Source organism: Cyanistes caeruleus, chromosome 11 (assembly GCF_971803275.1).
Source record: "Cyanistes caeruleus chromosome 11, bCyaCae1.hap1.1, whole genome shotgun sequence".
NCBI lineage: Eukaryota > Metazoa > Chordata > Aves > Passeriformes > Paridae > Cyanistes > Cyanistes caeruleus.
This window is the reverse complement of record NC_141711.1, coordinates 6,747-14,211: the sequence shown is the minus strand read 5'-3', so window position 1 is coordinate 14,211 and position 7,465 is coordinate 6,747. Positions and strand designations below refer to the sequence as shown.

The 7,465-nt window shown below is 50.7% G+C and overlaps 2 long non-coding RNA genes across 3 annotated transcripts; both read left to right on the top strand.

Moving 5' to 3' along the window:
- Positions 1-217: 217 nt before the first annotated feature.
- Positions 218-2,877, top strand: LOC147650922 (uncharacterized). Its single transcript, XR_015274881.1, has 9 exons — positions 218-298; positions 818-880; positions 959-1,002; positions 1,089-1,154; positions 1,338-1,417; positions 1,490-1,519; positions 2,521-2,583; positions 2,662-2,705; positions 2,792-2,877. It is a non-coding gene; the product is annotated as an uncharacterized LOC147650922 (long non-coding RNA).
- A 177-nt stretch (positions 2,878-3,054) lies between these two features.
- Positions 3,055-7,094, top strand: LOC147650921 (uncharacterized). 2 transcript variants are annotated; one of them, XR_015274879.1, is made up of 6 exons: positions 3,055-3,121; positions 3,194-4,296; positions 4,375-4,418; positions 4,509-4,553; positions 5,778-5,821; positions 7,022-7,094. It is a non-coding gene; the product is annotated as an uncharacterized LOC147650921 (long non-coding RNA). The 2 variants fall into 2 exon arrangements; XR_015274880.1 differs by lacking the exon at positions 7,022-7,094 and adding an exon at positions 5,990-6,357.
- The last annotated feature ends 371 nt before the right edge of the window (positions 7,095-7,465 follow it).

Sequence of the window (7,465 nt, the reverse complement as noted above, 5' to 3'; positions counted from 1 at the left end):
TTGAGAAATGGCCTCTGGGTCCACAGTGAGGGAAAGGCTCACTTTAGCTAACAATGCTGAGGTGGGCAGGGCAGAGCAGTCCTAGGGTGGGTTGTTACTTGTCTCTCGTTCTTTCTGTATATTCTGTGCATCTTGTGCAATGTGTCTCTTGCCTTAGCCGTCCCAGGTGCTTATGAGAAACCCAAGATCCTTCCATTCATCTCCCATCTTTGAGATCCTCGGCCCGATGCCGGCGAAACTTCGATACTGGAGCTCGGACACCCGTCAGAATCGCATCTGTCTTTAGAAGCATGTGATAGTATGTTTTTTTAGGTCTTGTTATCAGCTGTGTCGACAGCTATATGTAGCAGTGTTTCTTTACAGTGGATAAGGACTTGTGTCAATTCAAAGGCAGGCAGAGGCTTCCAGCCATAGGATTCTCAGGCATCCGTCTCTGCGGTTCTTGGAAAAAGTTGTTCCTTTAGCATCTTTTTCCTCCAGGGTCCTCCAAGCCCGACAGGCTCGCCTTCGGTCCCTCCTCGGTCATCACGTTCAGCATTCTCTCGGTCCTCGTGAGGACTTTCTTGTCTCAGAGTTTTCTCTCCCTGTCATGTCCCCTCATGTCACGGGTGTCTGGGGGTATTTGGTCCGGAGCTGCTCTGTCCTGCCGCCCAGCCCGGTTGTAGGTGTTTAAGGATAAGTCCCGGGCACTTGTAATCGGAGACTTGTAGTACGGGCTGTAGTTGGAGTCTAGGTGGTATTCTTATGTTGGCAGAAGGTGTTTGGAGCTGTGAAGTTACCCTGCAGCACTTTGACTCTTTTCCTAACTTTCTTTCAGATGCAGACGGATGGACCTCGTGGCAGAGCGCCGCATCCCAGATGAGGGGATCCCCCTGAGAAGGTTGGTCACGGTTTTACTTTGCAGCGGGGCTGGAAGCGGTCACTGTGTTACAGCTCTACTCTTTGTATTTATTTCTAGGAAGTAAAGCCAGAAAGCAGCAGGGAAGGCGAAGCAGGTGGAAGGTGAGCCTCAGTTGGTGAAGAGAAGCAGATGTTCTTGCTGGGGTCTCAGTTTCTGGTGCAACTCCCTGCTTGTTTGTGTGTTTTAGGCTGCCTCCTGATGCAGTGCTGAGGCCCCCTCACTGACCTGCCAAGAGACCCGGTTTGCCTCTCTGGTGAGCCCCAGCAAATAATACCGGAGTCCGTGACGAAGCCTCGACCTCGTCCACGTGTCGGTGCGGTCCGGGTACCCTTTAGGTGCGGCCGAGGAGTCGCGGTGAGTCGGGGACGTCGCAAGGAGCGGCGAGGGCGCGGTCAACTTTTAACGACGCTACATCGCTCCTCTCCGTTTATCCTAGGTGAACCCTGCGACGACGGCGTCTCCCTCGGAGCATGGCCGAAGCGTGGTGCCCGAGGACCCGGGCGTTCCTAAGAGAGAGTGAGTAGGAGTTGGGTTTTGGTGAATATGCCACTAAGATTGTGCTCTTATATTTGGTTTTCTTTATCATAGGTGCTGATACTTGTCTGAGACAACAGCCAGGTGAGAGAAGAACTTCCCAGACAGCGAGGTGGCTTTGTTTGGCCCCCGACCGGCCTCTCTCTGTGACTCACATCTTCAGCCCTCTGAGAGATAAGTGGGGCCCGCAGAGGGGATCAAAGCAGGGTGGCGGGTCGGGACTGAGATCGGTTTGGGTTTTTGAGTGAGCTTTGGGGATGGGGAGGTTCTGGAAATGACCCCATAGGCCCCAGTGAAGGAAAGCCTCACTTTGGTTTGCAATGCTGAGGCGAACAGGGCAGAGCAGTCCCAGGGTGTGTTGTCACTTGTCTCTCGTGCCTTCTGTGTCTTATGTGCATCTTGTGTAACATCTCTATTGCCTTAGCCCTCCCAGGGGCTTATGAGAAACCCCGGGGTCATTCTGTTCATCTACCATCTTTGCATTCCTCGGCCCGACGCTGGCAAAGCTTTGATTTGGGAGCTCTGACACGCGTCAGATTCACATCTGCCTTCAGAAGCACGTGATCGGATGTCTTTTTAGGTCTCGTTCTCAGCTGTGTCGACAGCTATATGCAGCAGTGTTTCTTTACAGCGGATAAGGACTTGTGCCGATTCAAAGGCAGGCAGAGGCTTCCAGCCACAGGATTCTCGGGCATCCGTCTCTGAGGTTCTTGGAAAAAGTTGTTCCTTTCCCATCTTTTTCCTCCAGGGTCATCTGAGCCTGGCAGGCTCGCCTTCGGTCCCTCTTCAGTCATCTCGTTCAGCATTCTCTCGGTCCTCGTGAGGACTTTCTTGTCTCAGAGTTTTCTCTCCCTGTCCTGTCCCCTCGTGTCACGGGTGTCTGGGGGTATTTGGTCTGGAGCTGCTCTGCCCTGCCGCCCAGCCCGGTTGTAGGTGTTTAAGGATAAGTCCCGGGCACTTGTAATCAGAGACTTGTAGTACAGGCTGTAGTTGGAGTCTAGGTGGTATTCTTATGTTGGCAGAAGGTGTTTGGAGCTGTGAAGTTACCCTGCAGCACTTTGACTTTTTTCCTAACTTTCTTTCAGATGCAGACGGATTGACCTCGTGGCAGAGCGCCGCATCCCAGATGAGGGGATCCCCCTGAGAAGGTTGGTCACGGTTTTACTTTGCAGCGGGGCTGGAAGCGGTCACTGTGTTACAGCTCTACTCTTTGTATTTATTTCTAGGAAGTAAAGCCAGAAAGCAGCAGGGAAGGCGAAGCAGGTGGAAGGTGAGCCTCAGTTGGTGAAGAGAAGCAGTTGTTCTTGCTGGGGTCTCAGTTTTTGGTGCAACTCCCTGCTTGTTTGTGTGTTTTAGGCTGCCTCCTGATGCTGTGCTGAGACCCCCTCACTGACCTGTCAGGAGACCCGGTTTGCTTCTCTGGTGAGCCCCAGCAAATATTACCGGAGTCTGTGACGAAGCCTCGACCTCGTCCACGTGTCAGTGCGGTCCGGGTACCCTTTAGGTGCGGCCGAGGAGTCATGGCGAGTCGGGGACGTCGCAAGGAGCGGCGAGGGCGCGGTCAACTTTCAGCGATGCTACATTGCCTCCTCTCCATTTATCCAAGGTGAACCCTGCGACGATGACATCCACCCCGGAGCGTGGCCAAAGCGTGTGGCCGGAGGACCTGGGAGTTCCTAAGAGATGGTGAGTAGGAGTTGGGTTTTGGTGAATATGCCACTAAGATTGTGTTCTTATATTTGGTTTTCTTTATCATAGGTGATGATACTTGTCTGAGACAACAGCCAGGTGAGAGAAGAACTTCCCAGACAGCGAGGTGGCTTTGTTTGGCTCCTGACCGGCCTCTCTCTGTGACTCACATCTTCAGCCATCTGAGAGATAAGTGGAGCCCGCAGAGGGGATCAAAGCAGGGCGGTGGGTCAGGACTGAGATCGGTTTGGGTTTTTGAGTGAGCTTTGGGGATGGGGAGGTTCTGGAAATGACCCCATAGGCCCCAGTGAAGGAAAGCCTCACTTTGGTTTGCAATGCTGAGGCGAACAGGGCAGAGCAGTCCCAGGGTGTGTTGTCACTTGTCTCTCGTGCCTTCTGTGTCTTATGTGCATCTTGTGTAACATCTCTATTGCCTTAGCCCTCCCAGGGGCTTATGAGAAACCCCGGGGTCATTCCATTCATCTCCCATCTTTGCGTTCTTCGGCCTGGCGCTGGCGAAGCTTTGATTCGGGAGGTCGGACAGGCATCAGAATTGCATCTGTCTTTAGAAGCATGTGATCGGATGTTTTCTTAGGTCTCGTTCTCAGCTGTGTCGACAGCTATATGCAGCAGTGTTTCTTTACAGTGGATAAGGACTTGTGCCGATTCAAAGGCAGGCAGAGGCTTCCAGCCACAGGATTCTCGGGCATCCGTCTCTGTGGTTCTTGGAAAATACTTGTTCCTTTAGCATCTTTTTCCTCTAGGGTCATCGGAGCCCAGCAGGCTCTCCTTGGGTCCCTCCTTGGTCATCTCGTTCAGCATTCTCTTGGTCCTTGTGAGGACTTTCTTGTCTCAGAGAGTTTTATCTCCCTGTCACGTCCGCTCGTCTCACGTGTCACGGGTGTCTGGGGGTATTTGGTCTGGAGCTGCTCTGCCCTGGTGCCCAGCCCGGTTGTAGGTGTTTAAGGATAAGTCCCGGGCACTTGTAATCAGAGACTTGTAGTACAGGCTGTAGTTGGAGTCTAGGTGGTATTCTTATGTTGGCAGCAGGTGGTTGGAGCTGTGCAGTTACCCTGCAGCACTTTGACTTTTTTCCTAACTTTCTTTCAGATGCAGATGGATTGACCTCCTGGCAGAACGCCTGTCCCAGATGAGGGGGTTCCCCTGAGAAGGTCTGTCACGGTTTTACTTTGCAGCGGGGCTGGAAGCGGTCACTTTGTTACAGCTCTGCTCTTTGTATTTATTTCTAGGAAGTAAAGCTGGAAAGTAGCGGAGAAGGCAAAGCAGATAGAAGGTGAGCCTCGGTTGGTGGAGAGAAGCAGTTGTTCTTGTTGGGGTCGCAGTTTCTGCTATAACTTTAATCCCTTGGTTTTTTTTATTTTAGGTGGTCTACTTGCAAGATATCCCAGCCCAGGATGCTGGAGGACAGGTGGGTGCAAGCTGTGTGTGTTTTGGTGTTTATTTCCCTGGTTTGCTGCTAATCTTTAGTTCTCTAAGATAGAAGGAAAGAACCACATCACAAATCCCACCTTGTGGATCCTGACACGAATCGGTGTCACGGACAGGATTCTGAGAGACAGAAGGGGTTGCAGGTTTATCATGCAGTCATTATCAGGGGAAAGACGTTTCGCCTCAGCCGCCCCTAGCCTGCCACGCCGGTGAGCAGTGTCTAGAAAGCAAGGGAGGTGACTCGAATTTTTTGAAAACAGCACATGCCTCCGGGCAAAGCACCCCACACTCGTTTGAGGGCTCTGTCTTCAGAACTTTACAGGGGATCTTTGAGTATGAGAAGTGGGACTGAGAGGTTTTTCTGTTTAAAGTCCCTGGTTTGCTGCTAATCTTTAGTTCTCTAAGATAGAAGGAAAGAACCACATCACAAATCCCACCTTGTGGATCCTGACACGAATCGGTGTCACGGACAGGATTCTGAGAGACAGAAGGGGTTGCAGGTTTATCGTGCAGTCATTATCAGGGGAAAGATGTTTCGCCTCAGCCGCCCCTAGCCTGCCACGCCGGTGAGCAGTGTCTAGAAAGCAAGGGAGGTGACTCGAATTTTTTGAAAACAGCACATGCCTCAGGGCAAAGCACCCCACACTCATTTGAGGGCTCTGTCTTCAGAACTTTACAGGGGATCTTTGAGTATGAGAAGTGGGACTGAGAGGTTTTTCTGTTTAAAGTCCCTGGTTTGCTGCTAATCTTTAGTTCTCTAAGATAGAAGGAAAGAACCACATCACAAATCCCACCTTGTGGATCCTGACACGAATCGGTGTCACGGACAGGATTCTGAGAGACAGAAGGGGTTGCAGGTTTATCGTGCAGTCATTATCAGGGGAAAGATGTTTCACCTCAGCCGCCGCTAGCCTGCCATGTCGGTGAGCAGTGTCTAGAAAGCAAGGGAGGTGACTCGAATTTTTTGAAAACAGCACATGCCTCCGGGCAAAGCACCCCACACTCGTTTGAGGGCTCTGTCTTCAGAACTTTACAGGGGATCTTTGAGTATGAGAAGTGGGACTGAGAGGTTTTTCTTCTGTTTCAGTCCCTGGTTGGCTGACAAGCTTTTGTAGTCCAAGATGGAATAAAGGAACCACATTGGGACTTCCACCTTGTGCATTGTGACAGTAACTCAGTGCTTTTTTCTTTTCTGTCTTTGCAGGAGTCGGTGTTGCCCCGAGCCTGGCCAGGAGCAGAGATGAGCAGGTGAGTTGGCATTTTGAAGTTAAGTTAGAGGACAGGGCTGTAGTGGGATAGGCCCCTCTGAAGCCAAGGGAGAGGGTTTCTTTGCAAGCTCCCCAGAGCTGTTGCCGGGCAGGGCATTTCCAATCCATCTTCTCGTTCTCTCACATTTCACGTCATTGGCCATCTCAGCCTCTTGACGTCGTTGTGGATTTTTTCGTCCGAGGAACCGGCCTTCGCATCCGCAGTTATCGCCACGTTCACCCGGCAGACATCGCCTGCGACTGCCTTGTATTGTGCCTGCCTCTGTAAAACTAACTGCATTGTGCCTGCCTCTGTAAAACTAACTGCATTGTGCCTGCCTCTGTAAAACTAACTGCATTGTGCCTGCCTCTGTAAAACTAACTGCATTGTGCCTGCCTCTGTAAAACTAACTGCATTGTGCCTGCCTCTGTAACTTAACTTTAACTGTGTTGTGCCTGCCTCTGTAACTTAACTCTAACTGCGTTGTGCCTGCCTCTGTAAAACTAACTGCATTGTTCCTGCCTCTGTAACTGAACTTTAACTGCGTTGTGCTTGCCTCTGTAACTTAACTCTAACTGCGTTGTGCCTGCCTCTGTAAAACTAACTGCATTGTGCCTGCCTCTGTAACTTAACTGAACTTTAACTGCGTTGTGCCTGCCTCTGTAACTTAACTCTAACTGCGTTGTGCCTGCCTCTGTAAAACTAACTGCATTGTGCCTGCCTCTGTAACTTAACTGAACTTTAACTGCGTTGTGCCTGCCTCTGTAACTTAACTCTAACTGCGTTGTGCCTGCCTCTGTAAAACTAACTGCATTGTGCCTGCCTCTGTAACTTAACTTTAACTGCGTTGTGCCTGCCTCTGTAACTTAACTGAACTCTAACTGCGTTTTGCCTGCCTCTGTAAAACTAACTGCATTGTGCCTGCCTCTGTAACTTAACTGAACTTTAACTGTGTTGTGCCTGCCTCTGTAACTTAACTTAACTTTAACTGTGTTGTGCCTGCCTCTGTAACTTAACTTTACTGCATTGGTTTGGAGCTGCCCTGCCCTGGCACATAGTTAGAGTTAGGTGGAACAATTATAAAAGGTTACAGTTCCTCTTTTCTATCAGGTTTTTGTGTAGAAAATATGTGGGCCTAGAGGGTGGTTGAGTCATAGCTACCATAGAATTCCTCACTGACCACCTTGTGTTGTATTGCAGGTCTCTGATGCCTATTTTCTGAGGATCTACCGTTTGATGTTGAGAAGCAGCAGTGAGAAGATATCTGAGGGCATTTTGTTCAGCAGAGTGTTTTAAATAAGGGTTGTGGTCACTGTGCGAGTTAGTCTGCTGCTGTATGTCAGAGTGTGTCTGTCTGTGAGAGTTGGTGGTTCTGGGTCTGCTTGTGTGCATGTGTGTCGAGTGGTTCTAACCTGGTATGTATGGCTTTTGCTTTTCAGGACTTGCAATTCACTTTTAACTTTAGAATAAAAAATCCCCAGCTGGGGGGTTTTTTTTTTTTTCCCTCCCAGCTGGGGTTTTTTTTCCTCGGTCCCGGCCGGTCTGCGAGGCGACAGTCATCGCCAAAGTTTGGGCACGGACCGGCCCCGGACCGAGGTTTTCGTCAGGCAGGCTGAATTCGAGGCCCCCCGGGAACCGAGTTCC